A 19,497-nucleotide genomic window follows, 5' to 3' on the forward strand; every position below is an offset into this window, starting at 1 on the left:
GCTTTGGTTTCTGGTGGTGACTTCAGGCCACGCATTTAGGAGGAGCATCGGAAACTTTGCCTGGGGGCTTGAGCGACAAGAAATTAACCTCTCCCCACTCAGTTGCCCACTTTGATGGCGGTGGACTTTAGTTCAGACAATAATTCTTCCTTTCTCATTTTTCTTCATGTGTTTAGAAATGCCTGTGTGCCTCGCTGTCACCCAGCAAAGGGTCAGCCTGAGTGTGGGACACCAAGCGACAAAAACTCCCCCAGACACACCCTCCTGCCCTCAGCCACCAAGCTCTTCTATGCCGAAGGGAGTTGATCAAAACTACTGTGAAAACCAGTGTAAGTCTTACCTCCTTCCCTCTGGCTTTCTCCTAAGGCTCTTCCTCCCTCAGTCCTCCTGTCTTTTCCTCTCTCTCCCCTTTTCTTCTGCTCTCTCCCCTTCACTCTCTTCTTTTTCATTAACGTGCTCAAAGGCATGGTTTTCAGACTCATCACCAGGGCACAGATGAAAGACATAGGAGCAGATCTGGCTTCCCCATGCCCATTGCCTTCCGTCACCCCGCCTGTATTTCGCTAGCCGTGCCAAGGGCTGCAACCATGCATTTATCCCGATATTTGGATTTAGATTGCTCATTCCTAGGAAGAGAGGGGAACATTAAAAACAATGCAAATCCTTCAGAAATCTTGAGTCTCTCACTTTGAAGTTCAGCACCATCGCTGGATGACCCACACAACCCAGGCATCTCATTTTTCCTGTGCGCACCATGCCAGGCACCACGTGCTCCCACAGCAGGTGGACAGGGAGACAGGAAAGACGGAACATGTATTTCACTGTTTCCGTGCCAGCACCGTTTTCTGTCCTCAGACGCCACACGTAGGGCTCTGAGGCCTTGCTCCTTCCTGCCATAGTCTCTCTCCTCCTGAAGCACTCCAGCACCCGCAGCTGCCTCTCCAACGGCTCCTCCCAAGGCCCTGGATTAAGGCTGCACCTGTTTGGGATTTGCTCAATCTGAAAAATAGTAGAGCTCCCCCAGAACGCCTAATTACCTTTGCCCTGAAAGCAATGCAATTGGATGCTTTGGCAGCACACTCAGAGCGGCCAGGGCTTGCAGACAGGGCTTCTGGATCCAGTCTCAGTTACTCCAGACAGAACACGGTAGTTGAACTTTGATTTACACCCCCTCCTCACTCCTCCACCTGCCTCTCAATCCAAGAATCTTGCCACCTGCTCTCGGCAGGTTTAACAAAGTGCAAGCAAAGGTGATCACAGTTTGTATTGCTGATAGCTGTGAGATAGGAGACGAAAACTGGTCCGACTTTATATCCACTGTAATAATCCAAGCTTCAAGATGAGAAATGCAACATTTATTGAATTTTCTTTTTCAGGTGAACTCAGGGAAACCACCATGATGATCCCACTTAATTCTTAGTTCCTGGCCAATGAAGAGAACTTGAAAACTAGTTGGAGTTCAGTATTTCATGAAGATCCTAAAAAGAGCTCCTTTTAGTTATTGTCGCACTCTTTGGTCTCTCCTCCCAGCACACACATGCACACATCTCACATCCGGGGAACAGGAGAGACGAGATGGGGGAAGGGGAGTTAATCCTGCTAAGCATTAGAAGGAGCGCTGAGAGGGCTGACAGACCAGGCCCAGCATCTGCGTGAGGAGCTGTTCCAACCACAGAAGTGAAAGGGACAGCCACAGAGACTTTCAAGCACTCATGTGTTTGTGGATAAAATGATGTTTGGGGGACACAGTCACTGCTCGAAGGAATGGAGTGAAAAAAGGCAACCAGCAAGATCAGAAGGGCTGCTTCCCTAAAAACAGGGAGGTGGAAAAGAGAGAGAAAGTACATTCTCCAAGAAGCATGCTACAGGTTTGCTGTCTCTTGGTCATCCTGTCAATCGCTCCTGTAATTTCTAGCCACTCTCCTTTCCTCTCAACACACTGGGTTTCCTTTTTATAAGAAATATACTGTTACTATAAAAAGTGAAGGTAGTGGTAAATCTTGCCTAATATTAAACTAGAATACAAGGCCAACGAGTTATTGCTTAGAATAATCAATCAATTCTGTGGCCCCCTAATTTCCACCTGCAATTTTTTCTTTGTGCTAATTTTACATTTAATTTTGGCATAAATTAAAGTTAATTGCCTTTGATTACCTAAGATGAATTACACTGCAAGAAGAAAAGCATAATATGTTTTAAAATGTATTTATTTATTGAGAGAGTAAGACAGTGATCTCCCAGTCTGCGGGTTTACTCTTCCGAGGCCCAAAAGGGCAAGGGCTGAACTGAAGCTGGGAGCCAGGAGCTCAATCAGGGTCTCTCCCAAGGGTGGCAGGGACCCAACTGCTTAATCCATCACCTGCTGTTTCCCAAGGTGCACGTCATCAGGAAACTCAAATCAGTAGTGGAGTCAGAACTAGAATCAAGGCACTCCAATATGGGATGTGGGCTTCCCAACTTGCATCGTAATGGCCATGGCAAGCATTCACCCCCATACCTTTTAAAATGTCATCTAGGGGTCAGTGCTGCGGCATAGAGGGTAAAGCCACTGCCTGCAGTGCCAGCATCCCATATAGGCTCTGGTTTGAGTCCTGGCTGCTGCACTTCCAATCCAGTTCTCTGCTATAGCCTGGGAAAGCAGTGGAAGATGGTCAAAGTCCTTGGGCCCCTGCGCCCACATGGGAGACCCAGAAGAAGCTCCTGGCTCCTGGCTTTGGATTGTGCAGTTCCAGCCATTGTGGCCATCTGGGGAGTGAACCAGCAGATGAAAGACCTCTCTCTCTATCTCTCACTCTTTCGCTCGTTCTTTCCCTCTCTGCCTCTTCCTCTCTGTTACTCTGCCTTTCAAATAAGTAAATAAATCTTTTAAAAAAAATGTCATCTAGCAGAAGCTTCTCAGTATTGGCTATTGAGCGAATGCCTTGTTGCTGGTCCACCTCACCTCGGTTTCATACAGTGCTTACTTATTGCAATTCTTCGGAATATTTGTTTTCTGTTCCCAGTGTACATCTAAGCTTTCCATTCCTTGAGGCTAAACATCGCTTAGCTGACATTCAGCTGTCCATGCTGCGGGAACAACACCCTTTGGCTCAGTCTTTGTTTGTGGTACTCGGTGAGGATGTGGAGAAGGCAAAGAAAATATTGTCTGTGTCTTGAGTGGTTGTGTCTGGAGAAGGGAAGAGAGAGAAGAGAAAGGCTGGACTATTGACCTACTTGCTCTGCAGAGAGTCCTAAAAGAAGGGACAAAGGGAGGAATCCAGAGCCCCTAGAAAGAAAGAAAATTGGACATTCATCAGTCACAACCAGGCCCTGTACTAGGCTAAAGGGGTTTATATTTATCTTTCTACTCTGGGGACAGAAATCTGCACGGAATGCATGATATTTACCAGAATTCAGCCAAGAACTTTGAGTTGTTGCCTACTCCATCATAGAGCCTGTCTGGGCTTTTCATCCCGGCGTTTAAATCTCTCCACCACTTAGCTCTAAATGACCCATCCAAATTTACTGCCCATTAAAAACATGATGTTTCCTCCTCTCAAGTGGCCTCATCACGATATTTTTATTCCTGTGCTTATACTCTTTCATGGTGGAAAATGTAATTTAGGGGCCATCTGGATCTGCATTCCAATCCTGACTCTATCACTAACTAGTTGTGACATTGTGAACCACGGTTCCTTCATCCTTGAAATGGGACTAGTGATTCTTTATAGAGTTAATGGAGATAACATCCATGAAGGACTTGGCTTTAGAGCTGGTGTGCCTGAAGCACTCGATGAACTATTGTTAGGTCATCTTTTTGTAAAATTTTTATTTGATAGGAATATAAAAAGATAGACAGATGGATAGCAAGAGCTCCCATCACTGGTTCAGTCACCAAATGCTTGCAATGGCCAGGACTAGGCCAGACTGAAGCGGGAAGTCAGGAACTCCATCTGGGTCTCCGATGTGGTTGTCATGGACCCAAATACTTGAACTTTTACCTGGTATTTTCAGGGTGCACTTCAGCTGGAAGTTGGCATTGAGAGTGGAGTCGGACTTAGGCACTCCCATGTGTGATATGGGTGTCTCAAGCAGAGGTTTAACCTCCAGGCCAAATGCCTGCTCTTTACTACGTCATCATTATGATCAGTATTAAATGCCTTCTCCAGAATCAGATTCTTCTAAACCTTACTCATCCATCAAGTTTAATACCCAAGTTCTCTTTGAAACCGATTTTTCCACCACTGGTTCAAATCTATAGATTCATTTTCTTTATGTAATTTTGTATTGGACCACACACTAGTCTGTGTGCCACTGCCCAGGTCTAAAGTTCTTTTAATGTGAAGGCTAAATCTTATAGGCTCTGCTGAAACGTAGCTCTGACCTTCAATAAATGAGCAGTAAGTAGTTGTTGAATTTTAACCTGTTCAGAGCTTTTGCACTTATTGAGCTTCTTAGAATTCAGGATCATGTTTCGTAATGTTAAAACACACTAAGTATGCTACAAGCTCCTAATTTTAAACACATTAAAATTATATAGTGCAGCTACCATGGAAAACATAACATTGCAGTATAGCAACTGTAATAAATGATTTTTGAAATACCTAATATATGGGTTCACATGTTCTAACAACTCTCTAAGCCTGGAATTAAATTATTGGAAACCACACTTTCCAGCCCTCTGAACAATGCAAAAAGCCCTATGATTAGCATAAAAAATGCTCCCTGTGTATTTCCTCTTAACTTCTCACTGAAATGAAATGAATCAACTCAATGTTCTGGGAGCTGGCCTTCCATATAAATAACCTGCGGTTTGCCTTTGGTTCAATATACTGATTTACACAGCACATGCAAGTTTATAAATTACATTTGTTAAGATACACGTTAGTGGTGTAAAGTGACAATTGCCTCTTGCAGCTAAAAGAAGCATCTAGAACTAGGAACCTTGAGACAATAGCCACAGAGATCTTGACACAATCTCAAGGACAGTGGCATGGAAAGGCCAGAGTGTAGATCAGTTTGATCCACCTGCTTGGAGATTAGCAAACCTTCCTCCCTGAACTTTATAGGTTTGACCCACACCCAAGAGACACACCCAGCTCTGCCTCTGGGATCTGCCCCAACCAGCTTTCTTGCCCAGGACAGGCTGTGAGAAACTCTTTTGTTCCTCTTTACATGGATCAATTTGTCTCACCATTTCCTGCATTTTTCAGAAGTTACTTCAATAGAGTATTTTTAGGAGCAAGTTGGAAGCTGCTGGTAGTTATCATGTTATCTACAAAACCCAGAGTCAGAAACTGAAGGGTAACGTTTCCCCGCAGGTGTCAATCTGCTTTCTAATCTATATAACCAAGTTGCTATTCATCATGGAGACTACTTCCTTTATTTCACATTGTTTTGAGTTTCCTTTACTAGCCAGTTTATCCACATATCTTTTCTATAGGTCGAATTTGGAGTTGGCAGGAGTGAGGGGAATGGTTGATAGGCAGGATTAGAAAGTCCGAAATTTCTCTGAAATACTAGTACCTTATTAAAAAAAAATGTAGAGGTAAGGGAACACCAAAATAAATAAACTGGAGTGGCTAATATATTCCAAATGGATAACATTTGTGTACCAACTTTTTGGTAAGTCCCTCAGCCAAGTGGTCTCAAAATTCTCAGGTGGGTCCACAGGTGAATGATTTGTCTTGTCCTACTGGACTGATAGCCCTGTAGAGTGTTTTGCAAATGATAGAAATGCTATATGTCTTCACAGGTCCTCCAGATGAGGAGTTTTCTATTTCACCATATCTGTTCTGGGGGACAAAAAGGCAACTGAATAGAGTCAACTCTTAAATGAATATCATTTACCACCTAGTCGTCTATGCAGGCAAAGCACGCTTGGCCTGGGAAACATCTAGACCAGCATAACACCCTCCCCAGAGGCAGTCCCAGGGAAGAAAGGTAACCCATATAATGAACAAGAGAAATGGATGGGGGACACTGCACATTTCTGGCTTTAGATTCATCTTCTTAGGAAAAACATTTAGTGTCTCTCGGTCTCAATGTTGTTTTGCAAGTTTTAAAAACCCAAATAGACATCTTCCAAATTGCGTTAAGCCCTAAAACTCTATGATTTTTAATCCATCAGAATACAAAATAACAATAATGTATGAAAATGCTAAAATGTATCTACAGCTAGAAAATTGGAGTAAAGAAAAGCAACAGTGGTTTGCTATGAATCAAGGAATTCTACAAATCCCAAATTCTACACAATGCATTGGTTTCCCCTTGCTGTGTCAGTGTCAGTGTCAGTGTCAGAGGTTTAATGCTTCTAGTTGAACAGTGAATAGAATGATGGTAGCATCTCAGTACCATTGAGAAATCAGAACTGAGTCTCTCCCTATCACTTCTATCTCACTACTGCATTCTTACCAAGTTTCTCTTCTTCAAACAGAAATTCTCACACCTACCATGGCAGAAAACATCGTGTCTCTCAAAGATGTCCACACCTCAGTCCTCAGAACGTGAAGACACATTACTTTATTTGGCAATAAATAAATAAAAAGACTGCAGATGCGATCAAGGTAAGGATATTTGATTATATTATCCTGAATTACATGAGTGGGTCAAATGTATACTCACAAAGGTCCTTATAAATTAAAGACAGATGCAGGAAAGTCAGTAATGGGGATTTGAAGTTGCTGTAGTGTGGCTTAGAAGATGGAAGAAGAGGCTGGGAGCCAAAGAAGGCAGGTGGACTCCACAAGATATGAAAAACAAGGAAACAGACTCTGAACAGCTTCTGAAGAGAAAACAGCCCCATTGGAACCCAGTGAAATTCAATTTGTGCTTATGATCTCCTAGAACTATATTGTATTTTTAGTTGTTGTGAGCGCCTAAGTTTGTGGTAGTACGCTGCAGGAGTCCTCCAATGTTAATTCACACATTTCAGGGTCTTCACACTTGCTCTTCCCAGTACCCAGAAGGTGGCTTCCTTTGAATCTTTTCATAATTAGCTCCTATTGGTCATTCTTGTCTTGGCTGTGTGGCCTCTTCTGTAAACGTATACTCTAAGGTGCTCTCTAGACCATCAGCTTATTCTTTGCACTTCTTTGATTCTTCTGGTTTGTTTGTTTAATGACTATATTCCTGTCTGTAATGTCAGCTTCATGAGAATAGAAAACTTGTCTGTCTTAGTCACCACCCTACTTAGAATATTCAGAATAGTGTCTGACTCTCATCAACAGTTGTCTGACTGTAGGATTTATAGAACTCAATAGGGGTTCAGAGGACCTGAATCTTACAGATAGTTTCTGAGACATACTCAGACACATATAGATTTTGATCATCGTTCAGTCACAAAAGCCTTCTGTCTTAGTTAATCTTCTGTTGCTATAACAGAATACCTGAGATCGGCTAGTTTATTTTAAAAAATCTATTTCTAGCAGAAAAGATGTCCCTTAAAACACCATCATCCCACACTGGAGAGTGCCTGTGTTTGATTTCCTGGCTGCAACTCCTGACTCCAGTTTCTTGCTAATACAGACCCTGGGAGGCAGTGATGATGGCTCAAGAAATCGGCCTCTTGCCTCCCATGAGGGAAACCTGCATTCCCAGCTCCTAGCTTCAGCCCTCCGCCCAGTGGTTGCCAAGTATTCAGGGAGCAAATCAGCATATGGGAGCTCTCTGTCAGTGCTGCTGTGTCTCTCTCTGTGCCTCTCTCACTCTGCCTCTGAATAGAAGGAAGAAAGGAAGAAAGGAAAGGAGGGAGGGAGGGAGGAAGAAAGGGAGGGAGGGAAACAAATTTATTTCTTATTTATCCCTTATTGTTTGGGAGGCTGGGAAGTCCAAGACTGAGGGCCTGCATCTAGTGAGGGCCTTCTTGCCAATGAGGACCTGGTGAGGGTGTTCATTCAAGAGACAGAAGCAGATTACTTCTTATAAAAGACCCACTTTCAAGATAACCCAATTTTGCAGGTCCTCCACGACCTCTTAAAGGTCTCACTTTTGGATATCTTACAATGTCACATGAATTTTGGTGAGGATAGTCAAACTAGAGCACCATCTCTTGCCACCAAAAACCCCAACTATTTGACTCTCCTGCACTGGTTTTGATTCTCCATCACTCTCTCCGCCCATCTCACAGGGCAAAGTGGAGAAAACATGCGAGTAACCCGGATATTTCCAAAGACAGAACTGTGGGATAAAGACAGTGGTCTCTGAGAGTCTAAGGAATAAATGGCACTATATAATGTTAAGTCGCTGAAGTTTCCTTCAATTGAAAATTGCACTTTTACTTATGTTTGATAACTTTACAACATTTCCACTTGGCCAAAATCCCATCACAGCAAAACCAAGAGCGCTCCTCCCCCTGCCTTGAAATTTGTTAAAATGGCATTTCCCTTGTGTTGCATTTCCTTAGACCTGTGCATAAACATCTCCCAAGATAGAAAGCAATGCACAGCTGTAGCCCTGGGAAGAATACCGCTGTGCTTGGGATATCACATTTTTAAATCTACCAAAGCTGGAAAAGAGATTCAAAGCTAAGGCTTTAAGTCTGTCTTTAATGTGCCCTCTTATGCACAAGGCTTTACCATTAACATGTCCCCTCAGAATTGGGTGACCTACTTTGCTGGACTCACAACTGTGGCGGTACACATTAAGGACATGCAGTTCAGTCAGGAAAGTGAACCTCCTTCTTACAGGACGGACCTCACACCCTAACGGGATGGTAATAGTTTGTGGATGAGGTGCAAAGGAGGACACGGTGAGGAAAAGCGATTGAAAGGAAGAAACAACTTTGATTGTTATGATCCCCATTTATGGTTTAGCACTGGAAGAGAGAAGAAGCGCTAGAGGTTTTAAGAATTGTCCACTATATTTAACCAGACCTCTTTCCCCTCTCCCCATCTGTCAGTGTTTTATTTGAATTTTCAACTGTGTTCAAACCTTCCAGTGAAATTCTTTAAGCCTTTGTTTTAATTTTTCTCTTGACCAGAACTTGCAGACTGGCAAGTCTGGTAGGTCATCTACCCACTCCCAAACCCGATGTGTTCTCATATATTGACCAATTGATATTTGTAGGCCTGTTTTGATTGGCTGTGCATTGCATCTTAAAACATTTTTTTTAAATTAGAACACCATTAGGTACATGTATCTGGTCTAGTTTCCAATAGATTCCAGCACTCACTGGTCTCTTAATCTGGCTGCTTTACATGTTTACTTTTCCTTGTTTTCCTGGCCCCCAATTGCTAGACTCTAGTCTGGTCTATACCTGGCCAATATCGGCATCCTGGACTATCCAACTCAGAGGCGTTTGAGGACTGATGCCTCCATAGATGGTGCCAGACTGTTCATTTTGTTTTCTCCCAGAGTAAGCATGTGACTCACGGATATAGCTACATTATTTTTTACTCCTCAGTGAGGACTTCTGATTTATGCATTTATGTATTGGGTGGAAAAACAATCTTACAAATTTAAAATCCAAGTCACAGTCAGATTTATTTCTACCTTGCCTTTTTCCAGAAAGGAATTAGAATGGCTATTAGATTAGTTATAAAGATTCGTGATAAGTTGTTTTTAATAGAAGCATCAAATAACAAAATCTGGATCACCTGCAGAAAGCCTGGACATATTGACGCTGTGGACAGGGAACAAGTCAGTCATGGAGGCTGCCATTCTGTGGACTTTGTTAGAAATGCAGTTTTGAAGGAGCAGACAGACGTCCCATTTCAAAACAGGTGACACAAATGACACATGGAGGATTCTGCACTGAGCTGGGGAAGGGCTTGGAGAATCATGAAGCAGCATTCAACGTATCTTTGTTTCTAGAGCAGAAGATCCCACGAGAGACTCTTCAGGGTAGAAAGTACGGAGTGGAGGGGGAACGTGGAGCAGGATCAGGCCCATCTGGTAGCTAACAACCAGGTCAGGGTCAGCAGCGACTCCCACATTCTAGGAAGGAAAGGAAGAGCTTCTTTGAGAAAGGCCCAAAGGTCCTGAAGAAAAGCACCATTTGGAATCCACTTACGATCTCTGCTTCTCTTTCATGTTCAGTTAGTTCACTTCCCTGCTTAGAGTTTACCAAATACTGGGATATATATATATATATATATATATAGAGAGAGAGAGAGAGAGAGACAGGCAGAGTGCACAGTGAGAGAGAGAGACAGAGAGAAAGGTCTTCCTTCACCGTTGGTTCACCCTCCAATGGCCGCCACGGCCGGCGCGCTGCAGCCTGCACACTGCGCTGATCCGAAGCCAGGAGCCAGGTGCTTCTCCTGGTCTCCCATGGGGTGCAGGGCTCACGGACTTGGGCCATCCTCCACTGCACTCCCGGGCCACAGCAGAGAGCTGGACTGGAAGAGGGGCAACCGGGACAGAATCCAGCGCCCCGACCGGGACTAGAACCCGGTGTGCTGGCGCCGCAAGGCAGAGGATTAGCCTATTGAGCCACAGTGCCGGCCGCTGGGATATATTTTTTTTTAAGACAAGCCTGGTCCAAGCCACCGTCTTCTCTCACCTTATATTTGCAAAGGTCTACCAGCTGCCCCTCTCCAACAGTAGTCAGAGATGATTCTTTTAAAGAAAGCAAATGCAACCACATCACACCTGTTCTGTCAACCCTCGCTGTATTTGCTATATCTCTCCACTAGTTCATAGCCTCAGCTCAATTGACATTTGTTGCCACTAATTCTCTGTGGTAGGGGCATCCTCTGCACTATAGGACGTTGAGCAATGTTCCTGGCCTTCACCAGTAGAACCAGTAGATGCCAGTAGAACTCTTGAGCCCTAATTCTGCCAACCGCCCCTGATCAAGAATGATGGTGCTATCTGGACCTTGCCCTGACTCCAGCCAAATTTTGCATCCCCCTCCCTGCTCCAACCACCACCACCACCACCACCACTCTTATTCCCCAGCTCCCCCTGCTTTCTCTCATCTCCTCCAATACTTTCTTCCACCACTGCTACTTTTACTTGGCTTCTATTCTACTATCCCCAGTCCCCAACTACATAAGTCTTACTCTTTCTTCAAGCTAAATCCTTCCCTAATCCTGGTAGGTCATCTACCCACTCCCAAACCCGATGTGTTTTCATAACACCAGCTTTTTTTTTTTTTTACACAGTTGTTATCATGATTAACATTCCTTTTGTGATTAATTCTCCCTCTTATCCTTTTTGCCCTGAAAGCTTCTTCAGGATAGGATTCTTACTTATGTTCTTGCTGCAGTTTCTGGTTCCAAGCGTAATGCCTGATGCACCATATTCGCGAATAAATAACTCAAGAAAGAAAAATGACATGAGCTACCAAAATTCAGGGTGGACAAGAGGGATGTAACCACAGGTGAGCCCTGCAGCTGCCTATCCCCACTTGAGGATACTGTGTTAATGGTGTTATGTGCATAATGATGATAGCCTCCATTGGCAGTTAATCTGTGCCAGGTAGTGTACCGTACACTTACGTATCAGTATATCCTTAAAACTTCCTGATGGAGCCATAGCTGCAAATATGCCCATTTTAGTGACAACTTACGGAAACTGACGAGGATCGCACATCTGGAAAGAGGCAGAGCTGGAATTCATACTCTGGAAGTTGGACCCAAAGGCCCTTGCTCGAAACTCTGACCTATTTCCTGCCATGAGTTAGGAAGCAGAGTTGGAGTCTTAGCACTTCCTCAAAACGTATGACAGGAGCCTGTTTGAAGAATGTCTGTGGTCTGCAGGGTCTTGGTCTCCGGGTCTGAAGAAATCATTCGGAAGCAGGCTGTTCACTGTCTGCTGAGTGTTCTCAGTGCTGTTGGGATGGTGGGAGTGAGCATGAGCGCACTGGGGCACACACTCTGCAGCACATCACACCCACTTAAAGTTTTAATTAACAAACTTCCTGTAAAATGCATAAGCATATAAGTCATTCATATCTCACCATAAAGGACCTTGGACCTCTCGTAAGAAAACTTGCCTCCCCGTGTGTGTGTGTGTGTGTGTGTGTGTGTATGTGTGTGTGTGTTCATGCATTAACAGCTAAAGGAGTCTAGAACACTTCTGTGTAGGGAGATGACAGGGAAGAGCTTAGGAAGCCATAAGGCTTTGATAGGGCCACTAAATGCTTGGTTCCAAAGAAGTAGGTGGGAGAAGGACACTGGATATGAAGTGGGAAGATGCCAAAAGTAATTGCTAGCCACTTTGCAATTACTCCCAGGGCTCAGACGCTAAGAAAAATCATCCTCAGGGCTACCTTTGGCATTGGAAGCCTGCAGTAGAGTTTTCATGAATAATTCACTTTGCCAAAGTAGAAGTAAGCATGGTTTGTAGTTCACTTTCCTTCCATTAATTTAATCTATGACTTTCATTTCGTCTATCTGTAAAAACAAAAGGGATACGCATATTTAGCCGTGAGCCAGGGAAGTGATTTATTAGGCAACATTTATAAATCATTATTTATGACACACTAATAGTCTAGCAAATGTCTTTTGAAAAGAAGATTTTTACTGAGTGCAGATTCAGGAAAATAATATGCATTCTATACACAGTTGACTGAATTTTGTCTCTTCTTCTACAGATAACACTCATCTACCCAATTTTGACACACGTACTCAAGTGCCAGAGAAGGATCAAAGTCCATCTGTCTAGAGGAGGTTTTGCCTGTCAATCAAATTTGTCATTACTTGGATTAAGTTGTTGAGATGATTAGCCTCTTAGAAAATAACGAAGATGGAAATGCCATAATAAATTATTATTAATAATAGGGATTTGGGGCAAATGACACTGTACCAGTAGAAACCCACAATCTTATGACTTAAGCTGCCTTCGGGCCTGGTGGAAAGAAAATATTCCCTGGGACGTAGTAGCTTCATCTCTTTGGCCTCCTCCTGAGGCATCCGCCCTAGTCATCATGATACTGTCCCCGGGCCCTGGCGACCAGTGCCCTCATGACTAATTAAAAACTTGCATCACAGCAATGTTAAAGGGCTGGGAGTCCTTTCTCTTTCAAAGCAGGACTTCTGGCTCCAACTTCTGCACTTGGTGATATCAAGCTGATTCATAGCGTGGACATAGGCTATTTTTGGGCAAAGCCAACTCCAGCCTCTCACTCCCTACAGCTGGAACAAGAGCTGACCTTGAATGACCTAGGTGGCAGACATCATGGCTTCTCTTAGGAAGTTATCAGACAACAGTGAGGTGCGTTGCCTGCAAAGGACACAGAGATACAAAAACCACAGGAAATCTAGGCTCTCTCAAGAAAAGTGTTCTCACATCCTCTGAAGAGGAACAGCCCTGACTTTTCCTCCTCTTTTCTCTCTGTCAGAAGTGGAAAAGATTGGTGGGAGAAGCCGGATGACAAGTTGCTTCTAAGCCTGTGCATAAGATAAGTAACATCCTGGTATACATATTTATTTATTTTTAGTTTTTTTTCTGTTTGAAAGACACATACAGGGGGAGAGAGAGAAAGAGAGAGACACAGAAAGAGATACACACAGAGAGAAATTCCTTACATGGTTTCACTCTCTAAATGCCCAGTGGGCCCAAAACAGAGACCACTCAGTCAGGATCACCCATGAGGGTAGCAGCAATCCAAGTGCTTGAGCCATCAAGCTGCCTCCCATGGAGCCGAGTGCCTGAGCTGGGAACAATCACAGGCACTCTAAGGTGGGACAGGGGTGTCTCAATAGCTAGATTAAATGCCTGCTCCACCGATTACTTCAAGATAAGTCTGGTTACCTGGGAAGCTACCTGCTAAAATCCTGTGTTTCCATCTTAAATCATATTGTCTAATATTGAGAGCATTTTGGAAGGAAGGGAATTGTATATCTAATTGTATGTGTATCTCTCAGACTGGGTCAGTATTTAGCATATAAATGTAACTTATTTTGTGTCCAGTGAGTGAAAGGAAAATTTAATTATTTAGGATCATTATACATAAACACATGATATCAAATGTTCATTGAAACATGTGTTGTTTGTTCATGAATAACAGTACTAAATGAAGAAACAAAGAAAGAGCATAATGAGCAGTCATTCAATTATTTATCCTCCTTTCCTTAGGTGGAAATGCTCGATTCTGTCCCCAGACGGCTGCCCTAATTCTGACCTTGGCCTTATTCCAGAGCACTTCAGCAGCCACCCTTGTAGCTTGTGCCTGGGGAGGAAATTCAGCAGGATACTAGCTGCCTTCCCAGTGTGTCCTGGGACTCCTGAGTGCTGCCCATCTCATGGCTTCTCCTTTCAGCTCATCATTGACGCAGCTGGCTCCGGTCTCCAGATCCACACATTGCTGTGTGCTCTTTCTTTTCTTCTTCACCTGGAGCCTCAGGGGACGGCGAAATTAAGAGAGGAGGGGCTGTAGAGTTGATAAGGAAATGCTGAACACTGGAGGCTAATGCAAGTTCCTCACTTTATTTCTCATGTCATCTACTTATTGAGGGAAGGAAAACTGATTCGTGTTCAGGTAGTTTTGAAAAATAATTGTAAAGTATTTTTTTCTTTTTTTAAACTTTTATTTACTAAATATCAATTTTGAAAGTACAACGTTTGGATTATAGCAGCTTTTCCCCCCATAACCTCCCTCCCACCTGCAACCATCCCACTCCCACTCCCTCTCCCATCCCATTCTTCATCACGATTCATTTTGAATTATCTTTACATACAGAAGATCTACTTAGTATATACTAAGTAAAGGTTTCAACAGACTGCACCCACACAGACACACAAAGTATAAAGCACTGTTTGAGTACTAGTTTTACCATTAATTCACATAGTACAACACATTAAGGACAGAGATCCTATATGGGGAGTAAGTGCACAGTGACTCTCATTGTTGATTTAGCAATTGACACTCTTTTTTTTTTTTAATTTTTTTAACAGGTAGAGTTATAGACAGTGAGAGAGAGACAGAGAGGAAGGTCTTCCCTCCGTTGGTTCACTCTCTTAATGGCCACCATGGCCGGCATTGTGCTGATCTGAAGCCAGGAGCCAGGTGCTTCCTCCTGGTCTCCCACGTAGGGGCAGGGGCCCAAGCACCTGGGCCATCCTCCAATCCTCCAGGGCCACAGCAGAGAGCTGGACTGGAAGAGGAGCAACCGGGACTAGAACCCGACGCCCATATAGGATGCCGGCGCCGCAGGCCGAGGATTAGCCAAGTGAGCCATGGCGCCGGCCCCGACACTCTTATTTATGACATCAGTAATCACCCGAGGCTCTTGTCATGAGCTGCCAAGGCTATGGAAGCCTCTTGAGTTCATAAACTCTGATCTTTAGACAAGGCCATAGTCAAAGTGGAAGTTCTCTCCTCCCTCCAGAGAAAGGTACCTCCTTCTTTGATGGCCCACTCTTTCTGCTAGGATCTCACTCACAGAGATCTTTCATTTAGGTTTGTTTTTTGTTGTTTTTTTTTTTGTTTTTGCCACAGTAGTCCTGGCTTTCCATGCCTGAGATACTCTCATGGGCTTTTTAGCCAGATCCAAATGGTTAAAGGGCTGATTCTGAGGCCTGAGTGCTGTTTTGGGCATTTGCCATTCTATGAGTCTGCTGTGTATCCCGCTTCCCATGTTGGATCGTTCTCTCCTTTTTAATTCTATCAGTTAGTATTAGCAGATACTAGTCTTGTTTATGTGATTCCTTTAACAATATTTTCTTTATGATCAATTATGAACTTAAACTGATCACTCTGACTAGTAGGATGCCATTGGTACATGCCATCTTAATGGGATTGATTCGGAATCCCCTGGCATGTTTCTAGCTCTACCATTAGGGGTAAGTCCGAGTGAGCATGTGCCAAATTATACATCTTCTTCCTCTCTTATTCCCATTCTGATATTTAACAGGGATCACTTTTCAGTTAAACACCTAAGAATAATTGTGTGTTAATTAAAGAGTTCATCCAATAGTATCAAGTAGAACAAAAAAAGTACTAAAAGGGATAAAGTATTAAGTTGTTCCTCGACAGTCAGGACAAGGGCTGATCAAGTCACTGTTTCTCCTAGTGTCCATTTTACTCCACAGGTTTCCTTTTTGGTGCTCGGTCAGTTGTCATAGATCAGGAAGAACAAATGATATTTGTCTCTTTGGGACTGGCTTATTTCACTCAGCATGATGTTCTCCAGATTCCTCCATTTTGTTGCAAAGGACCGGATTTCATTTTTTTTAACTGCTGAATAGTATTCTATAGAGTACATATCCCATAATTTCTTTATCCAGTCTTTTGTTGATGGGCATTTAGGTTGATTCCAGGTCTTAGCTATTGTGAATTGAGCTACAATAAACATTGAGGTGCAGGCAGCTCTTGTATTTTCCAATTTAATTTCCTTTGGGTAAATTCCAAGGAGTGGGATGGCTGGGTTGTGTGGTAGGGTTTTATTCAGGTTTCTGAGGAATCTCCAAAATGACTTCCATAGTGGCTTTACCAATTTGCATTCCCACCAACAGTGTGGATTAGTGTGCCTTTTTCCCAACATCCTAAAAAATAATTTGTTAACACTGTTGGCACACTAAAACAATATTGAAAGTGAAGTGATTATTTCTTAATTGTTTTGAGCCTAATGGATTTAATGATCAGTGAAAAAACTCAGCAGTTTTATTTGATATATTGTCCTTGTGAAAGACAAATGTTTATATTTTAAAAATTATTGACACACATATTTTGCTTATTTGCTTGTCTATTTGAAATGGAGAGAGAGAGGGGGAGAGGAGGGGAGAGAGAGAGACAGAGAGAGAGATTCCATCTGCTATGCATGGTTTGAAGCTCAGAGTCAGTAACTCTAACCAAGTCTCCCATGTGGATGAAAGGAACCCAATTAATTGAGCTTTCACTGCTGCCTCCCAGGGTCAACATGAGCAGGAAACTGTAGTCAGAAACCAGAAGTAGGTATTGAACCCAGGCAATCCAATATGGAATGAGAACATCTTAACTGCTAGGCCAACTGCCCCCCTCAATCTGCTATCTTTTAAAGTTACTATGTCAGTATGTCATTGAACAAATGTTGCTGAGCCCTCCTGTTATTTCCAGTACAATGTGAAGCACTGAGTGAAATCTAAGATAAAATAAAACATGGCTCCTACATTTCTTGGGCTTCAACTCTGATACCAAAGAGAAGGTGTGACATAATGGATACCTCTCACTAATGCTTTAAGAAATATAGTTAGTTCTAGGAGTGCTACTGGAGCTTGAGAAAAATATGCTTTCCATTAGTGTCATTATGAAAGGCTCTTCAGAACAAATAGCATTTACTACCAAAGGATAAAATAACATTTTGTTCACAAATTGTTTTACATGTATGTCTTATCTGCTCAACTACACTGCAATCTTCTTGCAGCTGGAGACTGGATATTATGCTTGTTTTTCTATTCCCTATCTTTATTCTCTTAGCAAGGATTAGCTGCCTAGGAGGCCCTTCCTACCTAATTGATTTTTAATAGTTGCTAAAAGGCTAGACAGATGTCATAACAAATGTTAGAAATTCCATGAGCATCCTTTGTCTGAGTAGATTCCAACAAGAATACCGTTACAAATGCCCTGAGTTGACAGATACTCTAGTTCCTTTATTATGCAGTGAAGAATTGGGAAACTGGATTCTAATTCTCACTTTTCTATGACATGAGGTGGATCAGCCTTCCATTATATTACCTAAAAATGAGCCCAATCGTGTCTTGAAAATTTAACAAGTATCATTTTATGTCACAGGAGTGGTAAAATGATTGAGAAAGGCACTATAGAAATTCACTGTCACTACCACACCTTCTATGTGAAGCTCACTTCATTCATGACAAAACTGCAGAGGTATCTTAGTAGCATGTCATCACTTTAATTTTTTACTTCACTTTTAAGTTTCACCTGGCTCACCTTTTTGAAGTCATTTTCCTTATTTAAATGGTTTTCCATTATACAATTTACTCTTAAACTTAAACCCACCACTGGTTCGAGTTCCGGCTGCTCCACTTCCAATCCGGCTCTCTGCTGTAGCATGGGAGGGCAGTGGAGGATGGCCCAGGTCCTTGGGCCCCCACATCCACGTGGGAGACCCAGAGGAAGCTCCTGGCTCCTGGCTTCGAATCGGTGTAGCTCCAGCTATTTTGGCCATTTGGGGAGTGAACCAGCAGATGGAAGACCTCTCTCTCTCTCTTCCTCTCTCTCTGTCTCTGCTTCTCTGTAACTCTGCCTTTGAAATGAATAAATAAATATTAAAAAAAAAAAAAAACTTAAACCCACATAGGAAGTCCCAGAGGAAGCTCCTGGCTTCTGGCTTCGGATCAGCATAGCTATGGTCACTGGTTCACTCCCCAACTAGACACAATGACCATAGCTGTGCTGATCTGAAGACAGAAGACAGGAGCTTCCTCCGAGACTTCCCATGTGGGTGCAGGGGCCCAAGGACTTGGGTCATCTTCTAGTGCTTTCTCAGGCCATAGCAGAGAGCTGGATTTGAAGTGGAGCAGCTGGGTCTTGAACTGGCACCCATATGGGATGCCAGCACTGCAGGTGGTGGCTTTAACAACTATGCCACAGGGCCAGCCCCTATCACTCATTCTTTAAAATGTTACTGTTCTATTCTTTATATTTTTTATTTCTGTGTTCTATTTGCAGTTAGAATGGCATGTTTCAGACTGGAAATGGGAAAAATGGGTAATATGGAGGGGTGGTAGTGAGCTAGGGCATTCTGATTCTACATGGGATCTAAAAACTGGCAGGTCTGGTCTGAGGCAAGAAAGTCCTCCAGGTCTCTATACTAGATAGTGAACTAGGGACTATAAAAGAACTAACGTGGTCGAGAGCTTCAGCCTTAAAGTTATTTTAAAAATGGAAGAAGGGCTTTTTATACATAGAAAGAAGGGCACTGATTATTATCTGAATATCACTAATATCTCCCATAGAACCTACTTGGAATAATTTTTTACTATTAATTTGAACAAGAGCACTGAGACTCTTTATATGTATAATAAAGCTAATTTTACATTTAATAGAGACAATTTTATTTTTTAACGTTCATAAAATCAGAATCTTATTAAATTTTAGAAGTGAATAAAACTTTTATAAGTGTAAGATTTTCTTTCTGGGTTCTATTTGCTGATTAAAATGTTCTTGCTTCAATCCCATTAGATTAAATTGAATTTTACAGTGCTCACTATTTTCCTCTTAGACATATCTCAATAGTTTAAATAATGTAGCATTCTTCATGACAAACTGCTTCATACATTCATTTTCACATTTACTTTCATTTTGTTTAACTGAATGCCAATGGTTTATATTTTTCTGATTAACAAGGAGGGGGAACAATCGTTATTATTTACGAAGCCACTACTGTATACCTGGCCCCAGGATAAACTGCATACACTATGCTCTTTAAGTCTTAAAATAGCAGTGAGATAGGCACTGGTATTTTTGCATTTTACAGGTGAGGAAACTGAGGCTTAGAAATTGAAGTCCTTTGACCGAATCCCACAGCTAATAAAATGGCACAGCGATCATTAACATCCGGGTCCTACTGACTTCCAACCCACGCTCATAGATAGCAACTTTAACCTGTTTCATAATTGATTCTTAAA

General features: G+C 42.7%; 2 long non-coding RNA genes across 3 annotated transcripts; one reads left to right on the top strand and one right to left on the bottom strand.

The window, feature by feature from the left end:
* Nucleotides 1-32: 32 nt before the first annotated feature.
* On the top strand, nucleotides 33-14,155 carry LOC127493998 (uncharacterized). Of its 2 annotated transcripts, none has more exons than XR_011388339.1 (5): nucleotides 33-329; nucleotides 5,735-5,922; nucleotides 6,416-6,545; nucleotides 9,582-9,701; nucleotides 12,521-14,155. It is a non-coding gene; the product is annotated as an uncharacterized lncRNA (long non-coding RNA). The 2 variants fall into 2 exon arrangements; XR_007924712.2 differs by lacking the exon at nucleotides 9,582-9,701 and adding an exon at nucleotides 11,192-11,305 and having other exon boundaries at nucleotides 34-329.
* On the bottom strand, nucleotides 9,437-14,300 carry LOC103350590 (uncharacterized). The gene is made up of 4 exons (XR_011388338.1): nucleotides 14,051-14,300; nucleotides 12,197-12,320; nucleotides 11,495-11,755; nucleotides 9,437-9,915 (listed from the first exon to the last, which is right to left on the bottom strand). It is a non-coding gene; the product is annotated as an uncharacterized lncRNA (long non-coding RNA).
* Between the last annotated feature and the right edge of the window lie 5,197 nt (nucleotides 14,301-19,497).

Source organism: Oryctolagus cuniculus, chromosome 4 (genome assembly GCF_964237555.1).
Source record: "Oryctolagus cuniculus chromosome 4, mOryCun1.1, whole genome shotgun sequence".
Classification (NCBI taxonomy): Eukaryota; Metazoa; Chordata; class Mammalia; order Lagomorpha; family Leporidae; genus Oryctolagus; species Oryctolagus cuniculus.